A 17291-nucleotide genomic window follows, 5' to 3' on the forward strand; every position below is an offset into this window, starting at 1 on the left:
AAATCAGCTTAGGTTTCACAAAGGCTGGTGTATATCCACTTTCCACTGATGAAGTGGTGAACCAATTAATAAATTTGCACTGCTCATTTTAAGCAGTGCAAGAGGGTATATTCCTGAGGTACAGTGCTGGGAGCTGGGGGATTTGGCTGATGCCTTTCTCTGTGTGATTTATGAGTGGCTCTGGAAGTATTCATGCAATCTCGCTGGGTGTGGGGCTCCACATGCTGTTGTGCTGAGTGATAACAGTGCCTGGAGGGGCTTGCTGCTTGTCACTAGCAAAGTGTTGTGACAGACAGCGCAGGCTGGAGAGTTAATGGGGCACAGTAGTACCCCAGTTCCAGGTTGTACCCCGGGGAACCTGTCACCAGTTGCACTGATTTTCTAGAAGACAAAGAAAGCCAAGCTAGAGCTTCATATATTATTTAAGAAGGAGCAGCAAAAGGAGATAATACAAAGCCATTTACAGCATTAAAAACTTTTTTAATCTTTCAGAGATCAAGAATATTGAACTGCACAGTACTGGAATGCATAGTGCAAGTGTATTGGCACAATGCAAGCTTGGGAGCAGAGCCTGGAGTTGAAACCACTCAGGGTTCTTATTACAAGACTGTACACATGCCAAATCCATACTCAGCGCTAACATCTTCAACCCCATAAATAACAGCTGGGCGGGAAATGCCAATTGTGTATGCTGCGTTTCACATCTAGGTTCTAAATTACTCCAGGTTGATAGTGGTAAGTGTGAAATGAGTTGAGGGTTTCAGGGCACAGTCTAAACCCGTTGAATCCAATAGAAGTCTTTGAATTCAACGGACTTTGGACCAGGCCCTCATTTAAGTTCCTGCTGGACAGGTTTCTACATGAAAATCAGCCCCACAATTAGCATTTCGTAGTACCTTGCCCATCAGACTTACCAGGAGGGGATAAGAACATGAAGACTCATTGAGTTTCTCCCTAGAAGCGACAGCTGAAAAATCATGACTGGATAGCATCGAGGAAGCGTGAAGTGCCATTGCCTAACCTGTGGATAGAGTTGTTCATTCTCTAGGACTGTTATTCCAGCAGCTTTCACCTGCACAAAATTGACTTGAAAATGGAGTTTTGTGTTTGTCAGGGAGTGTAACATTTATTGAAGAGTAATTCAAAGGGATCATGTAAAAAGGTACCGAACTGTCATGGCACAGTGATAGGTTGCTGTACAATCATATGCAAGGAAAACTAAAGCAGAACCCTTGTTAATCTCAGAAATGCAGGAATGGAAACAATCTCTTGAGCAGTGGATACCTACCTCCTCTACGGTCTAAACATTGAAACTCAGCTTTGTGCAGAGATTTTAGATGCTGCTTTTACTAAGCTCATTATCTTTCTCAACCTCCATGAAAAATGTATAGGAAAGAAGAGTGTATAGACTCAAGGGTCATTTTGCATCAGTCATGGTAACAGCCTAGCAGGTCCTGCAGGCCTTAGCATTCAGTGCTGCAAGAAAAGTTTCTCTTTTCATCTTGCTGTCCAATCCTGGCCCATGAGCGAGGTGCACAATGCTTAATTCATATTACTGGCCCAGATGTGAGTCAGGCTCACTGTGATGCAAGTTCATATTTATTTTCAAAACATTGAGTTTCCAGTCATTATGGTTTGCCAGAATCCCCTTTCAGATCAGATACTATGTAGGAACATTTTAGATAGCCTCAAGAAGTCATGCGAGGAGAGAGAAAGGTATGTTTTGTTCCTGTTCTTTTTCTTCCATGTGGCAAACTCGAAAAGCAGCACTAAAGGTTGCCGTCTATGTCTGTCATCCATTCTATGGTAATGTGAGATGAATCAAGGCTGTTCCTCCAGAGAAAGTTCTTAGAAGGCAGCGATTCACTGGATGATCCATGGTTTGGATATCTTTCTCTCCTTTTGCATATCAGGCTCTACTTTATTTTCTATTTAAGTTAACTGCCCTATTTATTATTGGTGTTAACACTGGAGCATAATTATGACACATTGTTTTCAACTGAGTTAGATGCACACCCAATTTACATAGACAGTTACTGCACGGGCACACAACTCAAGTAACTGTGCAAGCAAATGAACAAATACAATAGAGCAGAAAGAACAGTGGTCCTAAAGGAGTCCTCTGTCTCTTTTCTGATTAGAGAGAGTTTATGAAAAATACCTATAATATATACACATCTCATCAAATTTAGACCCCAGGCTTGCAGGCTGATTTACATGGGCAGAACCGTGCTGACTTACATGGAGTTCAGCTCAGGCATAAGAGTCCTGCTGCATTATTAAAATTGTGAGACAGGGGATCCGGTAGTGCATTCTGACTAAGATTTGCTTTATGTCTCACAGAATGCTTAAGGATAGTCAGTTGTCTGCTCTAATTGTATTATATTTGTAAGAAGCACATCTTGCTGAACCAAAAGGTGGTTCATTCATGCCAGTATTTTAATCAGTATATAGGGAGTTCCAAGTCACCATTTTTGTACAGTACATTTGAATGATGCATCGATGGATTAGCTGTCTTATCACACAAGAGTTCAGTGCATCAAGATGGGGGGAGGGGTTAACATCTTTTTTCAGTGTTGCAGAAGAATTCATAGAAACGGAATCCCCCTTGGTTAAAAAGTGAGGGAAAGAAGTCTTGATGGCCCTTGCCTAGTAAAACTGTTTTAAATAGAAATCAGCTGTTTCTATTTAAAAAAAAAAAAGATGATAACTGAACTTGTCATAAATATAAAGGGAAGGGTAAACACCTTTAAAATCCCTCCTGGCCAGAGGAAAAATCCTTTCACCTGTAAAGGGTTAAGAAGCTAGGATAACCTCGCTGGCGCCTGACCAAAATGACCAGTGAGGAGTCAAGATACTTTCAAAAGCTGGGAGGAGGGAGAAAAACAAAGGGTCTGTGTCTGTCTGTGTGATGCTTTTGCCGGGGACAGAACAGGAATGGAGTCTTAGAACTTAGTAAGTAATCTAGCTAGATATGCGTTAGATTATGATTTCTTTAAATGGCTGAGAAATTAAGCTGTGCTGAATAGAATGGATATTTCTGTCTGTGTGTCTTTTTGTAACTTAAGGTTTTGCCTAGAGGGATTCTCTATGTTTTGAATTTAATTACCCTGTAAGGTATTTACCATCCTGATTTTACAGAGGTGATTCTTTTTTACTTTTTACTTCCATTAAAATCCTTCTTTTCAGAAACTGAATGCTTTTTCATTGTTCTTAAGATCCAAGGGTTTGGGTCTGTGGTCACCTATGCAAATTGGTGAGGATTTTTACCAAACCTACCCCAGGAAGTGGGGTGCAAGAGTTGGGAGGATTTTGGGGGGAAAGATGTTTCCAAAAAATGCTTTCCTAATAAATAAACCCAGATAAATGTTTGGTGGTGTTAGTGGAAGTCCAAGGGCAAAGGGTAAAATAGTTTGTACCTTGGGGAAGTTTTAACCTAAGCTGGTAAAAGTAAGCGTAGGAGGTCTTTCATGCGGGTCCCCACATCTGTACCCTAGAGTTCAGAGTGGGGAAGGAACCTTGACGGAACCCAAAACACTTTGATCAGCTGTTTAATGTGACTTGAAAAGTTTTAAATTAGTATCCATCTGTACTACCAGACCAACTTTGCAAAACCATCACTGCTCATTAACCCTTACCCTGGAAAATTGATTGAGAATGAAAAAAGGGATATTTTACTTCTGCCAGGACAAAAAAAGAATTACTCTTTGTACATATGGGGGAGTATGGTACAGCCACACAAAGAAGCCATAGGGCTTCAAGGTAAGAGCTGAGTAGAAAAGCTAAAATGGGGGGAGGGGTGAGTATGTTGGAATTTTTAGAAACTTCAGATGCAGATTCATATATTTCACAAGAAAGGGCCCAATTCTGCTTGCAGACACTTATGTGAATCTGGAGTAACACCACTACACTCAGTCAAAACTGAGTCCACTGTCACTGAGATCAGAATCTGGCTTTTGTAATCCTGTTTATCTGGAATTCAATTTTCTGTTAAAAAAGATTCTACAAATGCACACCAAATCCACAGTGCCTCAAACACATTCACATTTCCCCGCATTCAACTACAGTTACAAAACAAAATCAGAAGTTCAGCACTGTAACTGCAACAAAATATATGAGATCTTTTATTGTAAATCAAAAACAAGCTGAAAACATCCCCTCTCCTTAATGGAAGAACAATGGGCTTGACTGCTCTCTCCTATTGAAAACCAGGTTTCACCATGTTAAATCTATTTTCTAGACAAGGTAAGGGCAGGAATCAGGTTTAACATGCTTTTTTCTAGTCTCCACTTCCCATGCAAGGCATATTTAACCTGTATTAGGTACTCTTGGGAAAATTCTGCACCAAAAAATTAAAAATTCTGTGCAAAATATTTTAAAATTCTGCATATTTTATTTTTCAAAATAACACAGTATAATCACGCCAATTTCAATTATTTTGGTAATTTATTTTACCAGTCAGCAAGTAGGCCTGTAACAATACAAACAACAAAAAAGTTTCCCCAGGAATAGAGAGTTAAAGAAACCCCTATCTTCCATATCTAATCTGCAGGGGATGCTCCCCCCGGCTCTGCCCAGGCCCTACCCCCACTCCTCCTCTTCCCCCAAGGCCCCACTCCACCCTGCTTCTTCTCACCTCTGCTCCACCTTGTCCCACCTCTTTCTGCCCTGCCCCTTCCCCGCCTCTTCCCGTCCCTGCCCCACCCCCGCCCCACTCAGTTCTGCACCCTCCCCCAAGCACACTGCACCCTCGCTCCTCCCCCATCCCCTCAGCGCCTCCTGACACCGCAAAACAGCTGATCCACGACAGGCGGTAGGCGCTGGGAGGGAGGAGGAGGCACTGATCATTGGGGCTCACCGGTGGGCAGGAGGCACTGGGAGGAAGTGGAGGTTCTGGTAAGGGGGCTGCCGGTGGGTGCTCAGCACCCACCATTTTTTTCCCATGGATGCTCCAGCCCCGGAGCACCCATGGAGTTGGTGCCTATGTTATAACCTAGTTCCTGTTTCTCTGTTATGCTTTTGTCGGGAGCCTCAATCTGGGTGTCTCACACATGCCAGCTGGACACATTTTGTGGGAAAACTTTGCCCCTCCCATCTTTTAGTTGATTCTCATTTTTTTGCCTTGCCCCTATAGGATTGCCATATTTCAAGTTCCCAAACAGAGGGCACTGCTGCAAGAAGAGGATATTGGGGGAGGGAGGTATTGGCCTGAGCTAGTCACATGATTTTCCTGCCACATGACAAATCATTTTCCCGCTGGAGGGGCAAGTTAAGCTTGTCAGTGGAGGACTGGGACCTGTGACGGGGTCCCCAAGGTGAAACTTGGACTGTTGGACCGCTGAGCCCCCAAACCCAGCAACCTGGGCTCCCTCTGATGCTGTGATACTGATGTCAAGCTACAAACCTGATAGGCACTGCACTTACACAGACATCCACAGGCAGGGGCACACCCAGCTGAGCTACATGAATGATCTCCCAACCACTTGTGAACCATCAACAGGGAGGCTCCAGCCAATTCCCCGCAGCTCTCCATTCTTGCACCCCAGAACAGTACAGTCTTGCACTGGCCAGAAGCCTGACCAGTGTAAGTTCATTAAGTTTGCCACTCCCTTAGTGTGGAGTAGACACACACTCACCTTTGTAAACTGAGCTGAGATTTCCCAAGCACTTCAACCAAAACACACTGTTTTTGGTAAAATATAAAACAGGTTTATTAACTAGAGAAAGATAGATATTCTATTATTATAAAAAGTAGCAAGCGTAGAGATCAAAGCTGGGTACTTAAGAAATAAAAATAAATCTGCAGACTAACTTCTACAAACTAAGCAGGATTTGAATCAAGCAGTGTCTCACCCTGACAAAGGGTACAAACAGGTTTCTGTTCCTCAGTCCTCAGTCTGGGACCAAACTCCCTCAGTTCAAAATCTTTTTCTGCCAGACCTTCTTCCAGGTGTTGAGATGTGTGGAGAGTGAGGCCAAATGATGATGTCACTTCCCCTCTTTTATATGTTCTTCCAGCTTTCTGGAAAAATCTTTTGTTGTGGAGTGGGGATCAGGCAGTCCTCATTAGTCAAGCAGTCTCCATTGTATATGTGCTTCCTCTGAGAAGTCTCTGGGATGGCCCTTGGGAGAGTGGATTCCCTTTAATGGGCCATCAACACTGTCTGGCTAATCCATTGTTGTACATGAAAGCCTAGTTGTGGGTGTTCCCAACCTCACACCATATTTCAGTGATACATACAGCAGCACTTCATAACTTCACATATAATGATAGCACATATAATCCAAAAGGATATTAATGTTCAACAAATCAAGACTTTTAAAATGACACCTCACAAGACATACTTTGTACAAAACATATCATAATTATATGACATTGGTGAATGTACGGGTTTCGGGGTGCTACTCTGAGATACAGAGTGTCACAGGACCCACCTCCCTTTAAAGGGTCAGCCACCCTGTGACATAGCCCAGGATGGAAATAAAATATCTATGCCTCTCAGGATATATTTTCACTGCAAAGTTAAATCAGGCTCTTACTTGGGTGTTGCCCTAGCCCCACTCCCAGCCTCACACTATACCCTCTCATCTGAGTTTGATGGTGCTTTAAGCCCTGGCCAACTGGCCTGGCACGGGGTATCAGTTACAACCTGGGTGCTGCTTTTACTAAGATTGGTAATCCACTCCCTTTGCAGTGAGCATGCAGGCTAAGTCACTTGAGTGCTGATAGTCCTCCAATGCCTTCCCACAATTCACTGGGAAAGAATTATGGAGCAGCTCAGCATATTGCAGCACAAAGAACCATGAACTATGACCCTCAAAGTCCTAGCAATATACATGGGTGAATGCAGCACCAGCGAGGACACAGTCACTCAGGTGTAGCTTTGCAGTGTGGTTGCTTAGACCCGGGTGCCAATCGCCCAGGTTAACGGTGCAGTGAAGACATACACTCATAGATCTGGGTTACACTACAAAATTTCACTGTGCCTGAATGGGGTGTTGTTGTAACCATGTTGGTCCCAGGATATTAGAGAGACAAGGTGGAGGAGGTAACATCTTGTATTGGGCCAACTTCTGTTGAAGAGAGACAAGCTTTCAAGCTTACACTGAAGAAAAGCTTTCCGTAAGCTCAAAAGCTTGTCTCTCTCACCTACAAAAGTTGGTCCATAAAAGATATTGTCTCACCCACCTTGTCTCTCCACTATGCCTGAAGACAGTTCTTTACAGTTGTGATAGTTAACATGATGCTGACCGTGGTTTAGCAGTCAATGTAGGCCAGGACAACCCATGTTTGGCATCATTCCAGCTAACACGACTGCTGACAAACCTGTCAGACACAGTAACATTTTGTAGGGTAGACCAGCCTAAATGTACGTTTCCAAACCAACAGTTCTGCCCTGATTACTTTTTATACTTAACACTTCTCAAATATCACATGCATTCTCTTTGCTCCCTGATTGCTTCACACACCTTTAAAAATAGATAAATTGTTTCCTATCTAATCATGCTGAGATTTTTAAGAACATCATTTTTAGTGTCTGTGAAATGTCCTCCTGAGTTTTCTAAGTCTACAAATTGAAGACATCTGCTTATAAAGGTCTTAAAGAATAAATTAAAAAAACAGGGCTCAGATCCTCATGTTGAGTAGATCAGCATAGCTCTCGTGATGTCATTGGACCAATTCTTTTTACAGATGGATATTCATGAGGACAGTTTGTAAGCAGAATATCTACACCGCCAGATTTCAGGAAAAGTTTTGCATTGAAAAAGGCAGGTCCTTTATACCAACCATTCAAATTATATGATGCACTTGAGAGCCTGTGTATGCTGAAATCACTTATAGTAATCCATCAGAGCTGCTTTAAATAGTTAAAGCATCCAAAAATGTAGCTGGAGAGAATCTATAATAAACAAATGCACTGGTACAAAGCTAGGAAGAGAGAGCAGAGGACAGATGGAACCATGTCTCCAACTTTTTCTGTTTTTTTGTGTTTTTTGCTTTTTGGCCACCTATAAAACTTGAATCAAATGAAGCTTGGAAAGCAGGCAGCATTATGTTGTAGTCTTTGGCCCTCCCATGCCACTCTGGCCCTACCAAATGTAAAAAACATTTCCATCATTCGGCAAAATCATTTTAAAGCAATTTTATTGTATGGGAATAAAGCACAGAACTGAACACTCAGTATGAAATTCATCTTTGATATAAAAGTTCATTCCTGTAGTGGAAGCATCTGTTCAAAATATATTCTGCCCCATCTCTGCTCATTACACCATTGCTAATGTGAGCTGTGCATTCAGGCTCTGGAAATCTGGTCCCTCGTGGAGCGCAAGCAGTGCAGATCCTGTGAGATTCTAAAGAGTCCTTGGACCAAATTCATAACGGGAGAAAGCCCGATGGAGTGAATTATGTAGTTATGCCATGGAAGACTGTAGCCCTGTAGGTCCACAGTCACAAAGAATCTCATCTGCACTAGGGGCTAGCTAGCATTTGGGCCTGATTCATAGACGTGTGCTTCCAGTCTCATGCCACTGCACCTACAGTGATCTCAGACCACAAATGAGCTCTGAGCTGGAGATTTACCAGGAGAACTGAACTGATCTCACTGGTGTAAAACTGGAGTAATTCAGTTGTCAGTCAAGCCCTTTGAATTCATTATGTTTACATTTTTCATGGGCTGCTTTTAAACCTCAGGCAGCCATTTATGGCGCTGAAATAACATAAAAGCTGTCCTTTTCATGGCATTTCAGCTTCTTGATGATTAGTTCATGTTCTGAACACAAGAAAACCAGATTTTATTATTATTTTGGCTCCATAATGGTTCCCTATGGCATTAAAGTGTCCAGAAAACTTAAACACAAATACCAAGAAACTAAGTTTTATTCTGGTTTACCCAGTACTTCTTTTAGGGCCTTTATTAGGAGAACCCAAATGATTCCTGCTCAAGCTGCCTCCGCACACTCTCTGATTTCTCCTCCTCCCAGTTCTCCTACCCTTTACTTCTTCCTAATCACTCGTATCATAAACACAATATAAGTAACTAAGATACAAATGAGCACTGAGCTAGAGATTTACCAGGAGGATGGAGCCATTTTCTCTCCTAGACAAAAAGCATCAGAGTCCACACAGACTGTTGCTTCCTCTTCCCAGATTCCAGTCACTGCTACCTGGAGCCCAGGATCTTGCTGTGTCTCCTCTCAATGAACTAGAGGTATAGTTTCCCCACTGCACCTCTTTGCACAGCTGGGAACTCCAGTGATGGCCAGCCAGGTGGAGGCTTCTCTCACAACAGTCTTCCCAAATTCCATGCCTGGCACATCATTAACCCAGCAAATCTCTTGTCCCTATCACCCAATGCAGAAGTCTGCTCCATTCTGCCCCAACTTCTGATTCCAAGCATGCTGGGAAATGGTGTCAGAGGGCTCTGGGTAGCCATTATTGTAGTCCATAGGGTAGGAGGCTCAGACTAGAGTTCCAGAAGCTGACAAACGCCAAGTGAGGGTTACATCACTATATCACATCAACATAATTGTAGTAAGGGGGATGACTTTCCATAAGCTCCTGGAATCTCAGCTCATTCAATTAATTCCTATTTTAGGTCTTTTTTAATCAATATGAAAATCATCTAATTCAAACCACAGCAGCAGCATTGCTGGATGTCTTCAATGAATCAGATTATACACAGCCACCATGAGTGTCTATACACGGTTTGTACATTTCCACCCTTTCCATGGGATAGTCATAGTCACAAATTTCCAGCCCAGCCTTAACCAGGCCTCTTTTTAGGCGGCTGTAAATATGCAATTTGAGCCTGCATATAGACATCTAAGTCCCTGATTATGCCTGTAAATCAGGAAACTAAACATCTAAATTACCTAAACTGGTCTGGAAAATGTGACATATAGTGAGAGATTTAAGAAGTTCAATCATTCAGAAGAAGTTCAATCATTCAGTTTTTCCAACAGAAGGTTAAGGGGGGGATCTCCAAGCACCTACATGGGGAAGAGATTTCTGATAATAGACAGGTCTTTAATCTAGCAGGAAAAAGCATGCTATCCAGCAGTTGGAAGATGAAGCTAGATAAATGCAGACTAGAAATAAGGCACAGATTTTTAACAGTGAGGGTAATTAACTATTGGAACCGTTTACCTAGGGACATGATGGATTCTCCATTACTTGAAATCTTTATATCAGGACAAAATATATTTCTAAAAGCTATGCTATATCTCAAACAGAAGTTCTGGCTTGTTGCTGAAATTACTGTCGGGTTCTTTGGCCTGTGTTATACAGGAAATCTAGATAATCAGAATGGTCCCCTCTGACCTTAAAATCTATTAAACTGTAGATAACAAACAGGAGGTGCAAAACGACACCAATAGAAATTGGAGGCCATGGTCTGAAAATCTAGCCCATAATCTCTCACACTACATATGTAATTACATGCAATCTGATCACTCACATAACAGGTGTGCTTTTAGGAGATCTAACCCTAACCCTAACCCTGACCCTAGGAGATCTAGTGATGTGTTAGCAAAAGACCTGATAGGGAAGACACGAAACCTGCCAGACATGACTACAAGTAGTGCTCCCCCAGAAAACTGGAAATTGTGCACTACGGTGAATGCCTGCCTCCACCCACTCTACATGTGTACAGTATGTCTTCCCCCTCCTCCCCGGACTGCCTCAGGAAGAGGAAGCCAATAAAACTCCTACTGCCAGTGTGCAAATCCAAAAGACAAACAAAAGGCAAAGTAAACAGCAGCTAGAAAGTCAATGAAGAGTTCACTCAACAAATACAAATTTTAATTAATATTCATAAGCTGTAGGACCTAGAAGATAAGGAAAGAAATAAAGATCAGGAGTCCAATCCTGCTGTCCTAACTCATGTGAGTATTCCCATTGCCTTCAGTGGCATTATTCGTGTAAATAAGGCAATTTGGTCCAAAGGGCTGAAAACTCTAAAAATGTTTAATTTCATAAGTAATACAGACAGCTTGAAACATGCGGAGTGCAGAAGCTCACAAAAGAATTGACAATGATTAAGCTGCTGGTTTGCTGAGACCACAGCCTCGCCTGCTGACCAATATTGCCTTGCTGTTTCCTTGTGTTCCCCTGTCTGTCTGTATCCACTTACTGTCTTTTCTTATCCTTAGATTGTAAGTTTGGAGCAGGGACAGTCTTTTTGTTCTGTGTCTGTACAGCACCTACCACAACGGGGTCCAGGTCCAGGTCTGGGGCTCTGGGTGCTACCACATACCAATAATAATAAGGTAGTTGTTCGCTACCAATGTCCATTAAAGAAAACAGAAAGACTCCCATTGACTTAAGTTGAACCAGGCCCTTGCTGTCGGAAGTGTTAACAAAAAGGGGACTGGACGTTTATATGGATATCAAGAATTTACTATAATAACTCAAATGTTGTTGAAGGGATGTTAAACCACATGCTGGAGGGCTTAGGTCAACCTCAATCAGGATGAGGCCTAGTGGTGGGGGCAATTTACTCCACACCTGCCTACTGTGTGGCTCTTATCCCTTCCTCTGAAGCAACTCGTGCAGCTGGGGCAGCAGACACCCCCACAATGGAGATACTGGAAGGGCTGATGTATGTTGCTGCCCTCAATGTTTTTCACCCCTTCAATATCTCACGGAGGCGAGGGAGGAACCCGGCTATGTTTCCATCCCTGCATATGAGCACGAGAGGGTGGAGGCAAGAGTGGGACCCAAAGGAGAGGCTGGAGTGGCCACCACGGCCCATGAGATCAGGCCAACTGCTGGGGAGTAGATAGGAACAGTTCTCTTTTCTCCACCTTCCAGTCACCTCAGGTCCCAGAAGAGCACGGGGGAGGAGCAGGAGCATGTGCTCCAGTCACTGGGGTAGAGTGAAGAGTATTAGTATCCTCATCTCAAAGAGGGAGAAACTGAGGCACAGAGAGGCTACACCACTATAGATTGTTGGAGCACTGTGTTGTAACATGTTTGTGGCTGGACCATCTTACGGCACAATTTAGTCTTGTCTCTTCACACAGGGCCATTATAATAATCATGTTATAGAAACATACTAAAGACCTGCAGGAGACCCTATTGAGATTATGTCACCATGTTGCTCCCCAGAGGTACCCAAGGCACCCTTACCATGAAGCGGACTTGTCTTTGCCTGCTGTAGCTCAGCTCCCTGAAATCAACAGCCTCTGGCCACACAAGCACTGCCTTCCAGGCCTCTCTCTGCACAGGCTAGTGATAGGCATATACCAACACACCACCCCTTGGCTCCGAGTCCTTGGAGTGCTCCCTGCAGTGCCCAGCCCTTAACATCTGGACACTCACAGATCTTACCTTGTTTGCTATCCCCAAGGGGACAGTGTATACGCTAACTTGTTTGAGTCAACAAAGATCAACTCCTCGATAACATCACAGCACTAAGATATATTGTCAGAGAAAACAATCATAAGTTTATTATCAAAGATTAAGATTCAAGATAGTGAGTAAGGATAATTAGAAACAAAATGGTTATGTATAAAACAAAATCATAAAATGCAAACCTGGGTCTATGCTTATCAATGGTTACCTTTCCTTTATAATAAAGTAGGTTTTTCAGTCTTTTGCAGAGCTAGCTAGTTTCAGACAAAACAGGATCCAAGCCTTCATGAAGCACGCCCTTCCACCATGGATTTTTCTCAGTAAATGGATAACAAAATGTCTTTATATTCCCTGTTCTGTTAAGGAGGATGAAAGTCTCGGGGCAGGAGAGTATCGAGCTGGAGCGGAGGGAAACGATCCCACAGTTGGGACCAACCTTCCAGATGATGTCATGATCTCTTGCATTGAGGATATCCTTCCTGGAACAGGGAGACCAGTTATTAGGAAGAGACAGGCAATAGTAGCTGAGGGATTCAATTATTAGAAATATAGATAGTTGGTTTGTTATGATCTAGAGAACCATACGATGAATTGCCTGCTGGGTGCGATGAGGCAGCTCTCACAAGACGTCTAGATAGCCCTATAGGTAGTGCTGGGGAGGAGCATTGATCACGGTACAAGTAGGCACCAGTGACACAAAGAAAAGTAGGAAAGAGGTCCTGGAGACCACATTTAGGCTGCTAAGTAAGAGATTAAAGTCTAGAACTTCCTTGATAGCATTCTCTGAAATGGTTCTAGTTCCATGTGCAGGGCCAGTAAGACAGGCAGAACTGCAAGGTCTCAATGCGTGGATGAGATGATGCTGTAGAGATCAGGGATTTAAGTTTATTAGAAACTGGGGAACCTTTTGGGGAAGAAGTGCCCTATACAGAAGGGATAGGCTCCATCTAAACCAAAATGGAACCCGATTGCTGGCATATAAAATTAAAAAGACTGTAGAGGGTTTTTTTAAACTAAGGACTAGGGGGAAGCTGACAGGTGTGGAGAACCACATGGTTTGGGCTGAGACATCCTTAAGGGATGAATTAGTAAAGGGGGATCTCTATATCCTAGTATGAAGGATAGGAAAGAAGTTGGTAAAGTAAAAGCTAGCGAAGAACGGTTAAGTGACATAGAGTGAGTCCCATTTAAATACAATACATGGAGGCAAGCAACTGAATACTGACAAAATGTACCAGTGCTTATATACAAATGCTGGAAGTCTAAATACAAAGATGGGTGAACTAGAGTGCCTGGTATTAAATGAGGGTATTGATATAATAGGCAACATGGAAGCTTGGTGGAAAGAGGATAATCAATGGGACAGAGTAACACAAGGGTACAAAATATATAGAATTGACAGAGTAGTTTGCCCTGGTGTGGGAGTGGCATTATATGTGAAAAAAGCATAGACTCAAATAAGGTAAAAATCTTACATGAAACAAACTGTACCATGGAATCGCTATGGACAGAAATTCCATGCTTGAATAATAAGAGTATAGTAGTAGGTATATACTATTGACCACCTGACGAGAATGGTGATGGAGATTGTGAAATGCTCAGGGAGATTAGAGGCTACAAAAAACCCTCAGTAATAATGGGGGGTTTCAACTATCCCCATATTGACTGGGTACATGTCACCTCAGGAAGGGATGCAGAGATAAAATTTCTAGACACCACAAATGACTGCTTTTTATGGAACGCACAAGAGTAGAGACAATTCCTGATTTAGTCCTAAGTGGAGCACAGGATCTGGTGCAAGAGATGATTATAGCTGAACCATTCAGTAATAGTGATCATAATGTAATTAAATTAAACATCCTTGAAGGGGGAGGAATATAAAAAAGCCATCACAGTAACATTTAACTTTAAAAAGGAGAACTACACAAAAATGAGGATGCTTGTTAGATGGAAATTAAAAGGACCTGTCGCAAGGGTTAAATGCCTGCAAGCAGCATGAGGACTATTTAAAAACACCATAATAGAGGCTCACACAAAAGGTGTATGCCAAATCAGAGAAGAATGCCACCTTGGCTAAATAGTAGAGTCAGGGAGGCCGGTAGAGGCAAAAAGGCATCCTTTAAAATTTAAAGTCAAATCTTAATGAGGCTAATAGGAAGGTGCACAAACTCTGGCAGTTAAGTGTAATAAGACAGGCCAAGAAAAAATTTGCTAAGGATGCAAAAACAAACAAAAAGATTATTTTTTAAGAACATCAGAAGCAGGACATCTGCCAAACCAGCAATGGAGCCATTAAATGACCGTGGTATTAAAGGACCACTCAACGAAGACAAGACCATTGCAGAGAAGGTAAATTAATTCTTTGCATTGGTCTTCACTGCAGAGAATGTGGGGAGATCCCCACATAAGAGCTAACCTTTTGGGTGATAAATCTGAACTACTGTCCCACGCTGAAATGTCAGTAGAAGAGGTTTTGGAACAAACTGATCAATTAAACAGTAATAAGTTACCAGGACCAGATGGAATTCACCCAAGAATTCTGAAGAAACTCAGATATGAAATTGAAGAACTACTAACTGTAGTATATAACCATAACTCTGAAACAAACCTCTGTATCAGACGACTGGAGGCTAGCTAATGTAACACTGATTTTTAAAAAGGCTTCAGAGGAGATCCTGGCAATCATAGGCCAGTGAAACTAACTTCACAGGATACCATGAAAATTGGTCAAAACTGTAGTAAACAGAATGATTAAACACAGATAAACACGATTTGTTGGGGAAAAGTCATTACAACTTTTGTAAAGGGAAGTTATGCCTCACCAATCTATTAGAATTCTTTGTGGGTGTCAAGAAGCATGTGGATAAGGATGATCCAGTGAATATAGTGTATTTGGATTTTCAAAAAGCCTTTGACAAGGTCGCTTACTTCAGCAAAGTAAGGACATGGGATAAAAGGGAAGTTCCTCTCATGGATCAATAACTGGTTAAAAGATAGGAAACAAAGGGTAGGAATAAATGGTCAGTTTTCAGAAAGGAAAGAGATAAACAGTGGAGTCTCCCAAGGTTCTATACTGGGACCTGTGCTGTTCAACATATTAATTAATGATCTGGAAAAGGGAATGAACAGTGAAATGGCAAAATTTGCAGATGATGCAAAATTATTCAAGATAATTAAGTTTAAAATTGACTCTGAAGGATCTCACAATACTGGGTGACTGGGCCACAAACTGGCAGATGAAATTCAACATTATAATTGCAAAGTAATACCAACTACACATACCTAATTTAGAACCCATCATTATATATAACCACTCAAGAAAGAGATCTTGGAGTCACCTTGGACGGTTCTCTGGAAACTTCAAGTCAATGCGCAGCAGCGATCAAAAAGGCTAACAGAATGTTAGGAACTATTTGGAAAAAGATCAAAAATAAGACAGAAAATATCATAATGCCACTATATAAATCCGCAGTGCACCCACACTTTGCATACTGTGTCCAGTTCTGGACACCCCATCTCAAAAAAGGATATAGTGTAACTGAAAAAAGAGTTCAGAGAAGGGCAACAAAGATGATGAAGAATATGGCTAACCTAGTGAGGAGGGCTTTAAACTAGGTTCACCGAGGGAAGGAGACCAAAGCCCTGAGGTAAGTGGGAAAGCGGGATATCAGGAGGAAGCACAGGCAGGAACGTCTGTGAGGGGAGGGCTCCTGCCTCATACTGAGAATGAGGGGCGATCAGCAGGTTATCTCAAGTGCTTATATACGAATGCACAAAGCCTTGGAAACAAACAGGGAGAACTGGTGGTCCTGGTGATGTCAAGGAATTATGACATGATTGGAATAACAGAGACTTGGTGGGATAACTCACATGACTGGAGTACTGTCATGGATGGTTATAAACTGTTCAGGAAGGACAGGCTGGGCAGAAAAGGTGGGAGAGTAGCACTGTATGTAAGGGAGCAGTATGACTGCTCAGGGCTCCGGTATGAAACCGCAGAAAAACCTGAGTGTCTCTGGATTAAGTTTAGAAGTGTGTGCAACAAGAGTGATGTAGTGGTGGGAGTCTGCTATAGACCACTGGACCAGGGGGATGAGGTGGATGAGGCTTTCTTCCGGCAACTCGCAGAAGCTACTAGATCGCACGCCCTGGTTCTCATGGGTGACTTTAATTTTCCTGATATCTGCTGGGAGAGCAATACAGCGGTGCATAGACAATCCAGGAAGTTTTTGGAAAGCATAGGGGACAATTTCCTGGTGCAAGTGCTAGAGGAGCCAACTAAGGGGGGAGCTTTTCTTGACCTGCTGCTCACAAACCGGGAAGAATTAGTGGGGGAAGCAAAAGTGGATAGGAATCTGGGAGGCAGTGATCATGAGTTGGTTGAGTTCAGGATCCTGACACAGGGAAGAAAGGTAAGCAGCAGGATACGGACCCTGGACTTCAGGAAAGCAGACTTCGACTCCCTCAGGGAACAGATGGGTAGGATCCCCTGGGGGACTAACATGAAGGGGAAAGGAGTCCAGGAGAGCTGGCTGTATTTCAAGGAATCCCTGTTGAGGTTACAGGGACAAACCATCCCGATGAGTCGAAAGAATAGTAAATATGGCAGGCGACCAGCTTGGCTTAACGGTGAAATCCTAGCGGATCTTAAACATAAAAAAGAAGCTTACAAGAAGTGGAAGGTTGGACATATGACCAGGGAAGAGTATAAAAATATTGCTCGGGCATGTAGGAATGAAATCAGGAGGGCCAAATCGCACCTGGAGCTGCAGCTAGCAAGAGATGTCAAGAGTAACAAGAAGGGTTTCTTCAGGTATGTTGGCAACAAGAAGAAAGCCAAGGAAAGTGTGGGCCTCTTACTGAATGAGGGAGGCAACCTAGTGACAGAGGATGTGGAAAAAGCTAATGTACTCAATGCTTTTTTTGCCTCTGTCTT

This window comes from Lepidochelys olivacea (genome assembly GCF_965140295.1).
Source record: "Lepidochelys olivacea isolate rLepOli2 genome assembly, chromosome: 1".
NCBI lineage: Eukaryota > Metazoa > Chordata > Testudines > Cheloniidae > Lepidochelys > Lepidochelys olivacea.